This window comes from Prorops nasuta, unplaced genomic scaffold (assembly GCF_024137725.1).
Source record: "Prorops nasuta isolate Cenicafe-Biocafe unplaced genomic scaffold, Cenicafe_Pnas_1.2 PNAS00021, whole genome shotgun sequence".
In the NCBI taxonomy this organism is placed as follows: domain Eukaryota; kingdom Metazoa; phylum Arthropoda; class Insecta; order Hymenoptera; family Bethylidae; genus Prorops; species Prorops nasuta.
Window position 1 is genome coordinate 2,920,441 of NW_027116818.1, and position 6,013 is coordinate 2,926,453.

A 6,013-nucleotide genomic window follows, 5' to 3' on the forward strand; every position below is an offset into this window, starting at 1 on the left:
AAATTGGTTTTCGAAGCTTCACAGTATTTTTAAATAAAATCCTGTATACATATACATGTATATTATCTATCATCTATCATAAAGTGAGCATCGAGGTAAAATGTAGGAATAGCACTGAACGATCGTAGAAAGTATAAAGTTGGATAGTTGCGCAGGATTGATTACCGAGGCTCGGAGCGTTTGCAAGCGGATATGATCCAACTTTGCTCCTAAAATTATTCTTGCACTCGGTGCATCGAAGCAAGACAGGTAGAGGGAGACATTTCTATCCGAAGTAGAGGGATCTGGTCGCGATGTAGCTTAAACGTAAGTTTTTACCGCTAAGAGTCGAGAAACAATACTGACTAATGGTATCCTAACCTAAAATTGCTGCGAACTTCCTAACCGACCGTCGCTGGCTCGGCTGGCTCCGGCGCGCGCAGCAGCATACGGCGTTCAATATCCGAGACATCTGGCGGTGCAAAACGGAAACTCACATTGGCTACAGAGAGCCTTAAGAGTACCTTCTACTTTTATTTATTTATTTTTTTTTTTATTTTAATTTATTTCTCCATCAGACAATCGTACATCGCTTAAGCTATTTTCACCGATTGTTAAACCTTATCTCGGAACGTGGACATCGTATGCTGCTGGATCGTATTACGATACAACGGTGTCGTACCATTTTTAAGATTATAATTACGAAGGAACGTAGCATAATTAGAGAGATTCAGGTAATTCTGTAGATAAGATCGATAACAAAAGTGTTTACCATTAGATTGAGTGATAAAAAATTGACAAACACTCGGTTCGCCTAGCGCTCTTTTTTTACCTTTCTTCTTTGAATATATTAATAAACGCAAGGTACACTTGACAACGTTGATGCCTTTCCGTGCTAAGTTTGGCAAAATCGCGTTTGAGTCTTCTCTTTTTTAATAGGATAAAGAGTTGAGATAATAATTATTTGATGATTCGTAAAAGAATTCTGCATTGATGACGGACAATCATCATTCGGCGCAAGTGTAAACAGTATTTGTTTATTTGTTTAGTGCATATCGCTTCACCGGCCGCGATAACGGCACAACTTAAAAATATGTCAATTTCAGTAAATCTCAGTAACAATCTTGCTTTGTATATTTTTGTCATTAAATAAAATTGGTTTTTAAGATGATGATTCTAATTTTCATTTAATAGAGATTTTGTTACTTGTTTTAGAAAGTCTGAGCAGGTGATGCATTTGTTAAAACGAGGCCCAGTTTACATACCATCAAATGGTGTAACACTGGTACAAACGCTCTTACTGCAAACTGTAGAATATTAATTATTTTTATAGTGTAACTCAGTTATGTAAAATGAATCATTTTTAGATTTATTAAAGTAACAAAAAGCTGAAATCTTTGTTATGCCGTTATTGCAATCACTAAGGGATATGTATACATGCAAGGCGTGTCCCGTAAAAAATGATCAAGTCACAAACCTTAGATAATAGCGCTAATTCTGAGAGAGAGAGAGAGAGAGAGAGAGAAATCTCTTACACAATTTTCTAATGTTGTTAATATTTAATTAGATTTTTTTATCATTGATATTAAAAAAGATAAATAACAAGACGTTTATAGGCCACATACATTGTTATATATCTCGATAAATATCAACACAATAAGAGAAAAATTCATTAGTTTTTTATTGCCTATTACCCATATCCTTGAAATATTATTCCATATTATTTTAATATGGTTTATATTTAACAAATCGCATAAAAATATATATAGATTCCAGTACTAAGCATATAATTATTTATATTGAGAAATATCAACATTATTAAAAAATTGCATAAAAGTTTTCTCCTCAGAATTATTTGTACTAAGGTTTGCAACTTGATCATCCTTTACGGGACACCCTATATACACGAGCTCGACAAATTAAAACTGATAGTATACTGTAGTATATATACGATCAAAGTCCGCGCGCAAAACTCCAAGATGGCGGTAGAAGGACAAAGGACGAGAAAAGTTTCGTTTTTTTCTAATTATATTTCTCACTGTAATTATAATTACAATAATATTGTATTCGTTATTATATATATATCTAAATTATCATAATTATAATTATAATGATCATAGCAATCTGATATGTGCCCGAAACGTGCGTGAGTTGGGAGTATTCTAAAATTGATTTTTATAGAGCTCGACCGCGAGATGGATAAAGGTTCTTCCTCAGCCGCCATCTTGGTTCCTAACCTCGCAATGAAAATTTGACTACTCGAGTTACAAATGCGAGTTGGAACGATTGTTTCGAGGAAAATCGCAATTCTGGTCTGTCCGATCGCTTGTATCTCACATCCTCTCGGGTATCAGAAGCTTTTATGGTCTATTTCTTATCAGACATAGTATATAGTACATGAAAAGTATCGAATCGCTCTGCGATCAACAATATATTGCACAGTCCAGAGAAAAAACTTTGAATTCCCCTTGACTAGGTTCTTATCTTTATAAAAGCGAGCTGCATAGAGTATCTCAGAGCTTTTCCCATTTCCAAAATGGCGACGGGAGATCGTCGAGAAAGGAACATCTCATCATTTGACACTATGTAATTAATGGAGGAGGTGAAGAAAAGATTTATATCTAGAATTGCATCATTGCACTTAAATACAATTATTATGATATATCCACAAGTTGAATTATAATTAATCATTTCTTATTACGGAAAAAAGATATCCAGCTTTTACAATTTGCCACTTGATTTGATTCGGAAAACGCTTGACCTCCAAGCGCCATATTGTTTCACAGAGTCTGACAATGTGCTAAAATACTCTATTAGAATGAGGATTTGATGTCGATTGACTCTCGCTATTTTATTTTATCTCTCTCTCTATATATATATATTATATATATGTATTATAGATAGATATACAATTTGCATCAACGTATCACAATGTTTTTTCGAGCAAGCTGCTCTCCTGTTCTGGCGATTCGCGAAAAAAGTGCCGTACTCTCGGAAGAAGAAAGTTTATACGTTCCAAACGAAGAGTAAAACACTTAGTTCGGATAATAGAAATCTCGTGTGACGCTAACGTTAAGTTCATTTATAAGAGTCTGCTTATTAAAGTGGGCATTACCATTCAAACGTCGCGTCGAGTAGCTGCCTTCGATAACCTCTACCAATTATAGCAAATGGCTATCAAAAAAGTGCCTACACAAATGTTCAACGACGATTTTATATCACGAAACTCTTTTACAGAGGTTACGTACGACGTTTGAGCGTTAATTTGTCCTATACTCGCGGTTCATTCACTGCTGGAGCATCGTTATGTACAATTAGGGTTGCCAACTGACCTTTGTTCGAAAGGACAGTCCCTTATTTTGGAATAAAGCCCTTTTTCCATCAACAACATGTCAAACGATGGTGAACGTCCTTTAAAATCTACATTTTTATTTTATTATCCATTTTGCTAAAACTACTATAATTTATAAATATTATTAATTTTATTTTATTAGAGACCGAATAAATTTTCTTGTGTTTCAATTCTATTAATACACTGTTCAATGCCCATGATCCACCTAAAATGTTATTACTTTTTTATACGTCCCTTAATTTTGTAAGCAAAAGTTGGCAGCCCTACACACGATACCTCCAACGGGTCTGCGCCCCTGTGCTTCAGCAGGATAAACGACGTCGTAAACGGTGAGTTACAGGGTGTACCAGCAGTGAATATAACTCGCGATCTTAAATTTGTTTTTTACTTTCTAGCTAAGGAGAGTACACGAATATCTAAATTCCTCATACTCCAACCTCCAATTATCCTCACGTCTCGAACCTTTTTTGGTTCTAATATCTAGAAGCGCTAACCGCTCGACAAATTCGTGCCTCGAATCCTCCCCTTAAAAATAGTATCGTTTCATAAAAATCGACGTTTTGATTTTTGCAAGGTTTCCTTGTACTTTGCACGTGGTTAATTGGAGGTTAGGTTTCACTTGATATAGGCGTAGGTATCCAAGTATCCAACAAGCGTGAGTGTACGAACCGTAATGTAGTTTTAAAGTCTTTAATGGAAAAGATTTAGAATCGAGCAGATTGGCTCTTTGAATCTAATCTGGTTAAGATATTCTCGAGTACAATTTACTACATTACGTCAGTCACGCCATCAATAACCTGTATTCACTGTAATGGACGTGGATAAGGCCCAGTCTTACAGGTTTCAATTGAGTTAATTATGCTATAATAAATGTCACGTGGAATGTATGTAGAATATTGTGTGTGCTATATTCTACGTTACGTGTAATGTAGCATAATTAACTTAATTGAGAGCCGTAGAACCAGACCTAAGACTGGACGGGACGGGAATATCAATCGCGAATTTAATTCAAATCAAGGCGCGGGATTGGTATTTCCGTTGAGTCACGTGTCAATGTGTTAAGGGGAGGGGGGAGTGTCGTGACTGCTGCGAGCAGTTGCTTGCTTAGGCCGAAATCGGACGATGCTTTTTAATGAGCTTAATTGCTTGCTGAATTTAGAGTGGCGACAGCTGATTGGTTAAAAGAATGTAGATAGCCAATCAGCGATCATCATTCTTAATCCCACATGGCTCTGACATTTGGATCATCTAAAAAGGGAATCTTCATTAGGCAACTTTTCCAAAAATCGCGCCTGATTGGCCCGGTCCAGCGCGGTTGCTGCTTACGACCAATCAGACGCGATTTCTCGATAAGCGCCTAATGTCCGGTCCCCGTACCGGAAGTTCCTTTATCCACCGCCAGTTACATTTTTGAAGCTCCAGGTGCGCGTTGTCGGTGAATCGCGTGCCGGGGTTTTCTCGAAATCACTGACAGTCATTTAACTATTCGCGATTAAAAATAATTTTGATACATTATTTTCACCACATACATGCTATTTAATTATTACATTATTAAGATTCACTAGGATTTACATAAAAATTAAAAATATTTATTTTACTTAAGTAACGTTAACATAAACGTGCATATTGTTTTATTTAAAAGTATTAATATTTAGATTTTAATTGAATAATCATTAAAAATTATTCTGTAATAGATAATAATAGAATGCACAATGTGGTGAAAATAAAAGATTTAAAATGCATTAGAATTCGTCGAACAATCGAAAAAATTTAATCAAGGTCAGTGCGCGGCGCGACTGTTGTGTCTGTGCAATGTTTGGGTGTTTGGAGCGGCCAAGGGCAACAACCTCAAGGACTCTCATAGACTGTAAGTTTTAATATTTTGATTTTAAAGTGCAATGAACTCTAAAATTATTTGAAGAGAATTTAAGTGAATCATGTCGTTCTTTTTCTTTGTTACAGCGGGCAACCTCGCTTTGGGGTGTCAGTGCGCGTGTACCGGACATCGCATCGAACAGCAAAGTTTTAAACTTTCGGGTCGTAAAGTGGTATTTAAACATCCGAATCGTTTAGAGCGCGTAGTGCGAGTGCTACTTTTTAAAGAATTTGCGTCGTGTCCAGCGAAAAGTAAAACATCCACGTTGCGAAATAAAATTTAAATGTCCGTGTTGCTTGGTACGCGGAATTCCGTTTAAAAATCCACGTCGCGTACTATCGATTTATAATAAATATTTCGCGAGTGAAATCCATCCTAATTATCATCGCCATCATCATCGTCGTCCGCAGCATTGCATTCGACAGATAGATCATCGATGGAGTTTCGCCGAATGAGTGAGTCCCACGGGTAAAACTGTGGAACATTTTTTTATTAACTGAAGGATGACGGAAAACCTATCAATAGGTCTCGGTCTGTCATTCTTCGGTTAAAATTGACTCCTTTTTTTTCTTGCATGCTTTTCAGGTCTTCATTGCGATTTTATATATTTTGCGTGCCTTTTTGCGTGTGTTTTTTTCAGGTTTAGCTTTCCGATATAGGTAGGCCCTTTAGCTTTGTGAATTAGGTAGGCATTATAGCTTTCGGTGTTAGGCAGGGTTTCTTTTTCAGGTTCCTTCATTTCCTAATTACTATATCTACCTAGAATTAAATTGTCGATCAGCCCCCCCCCCCCCTCCCTCCCTATT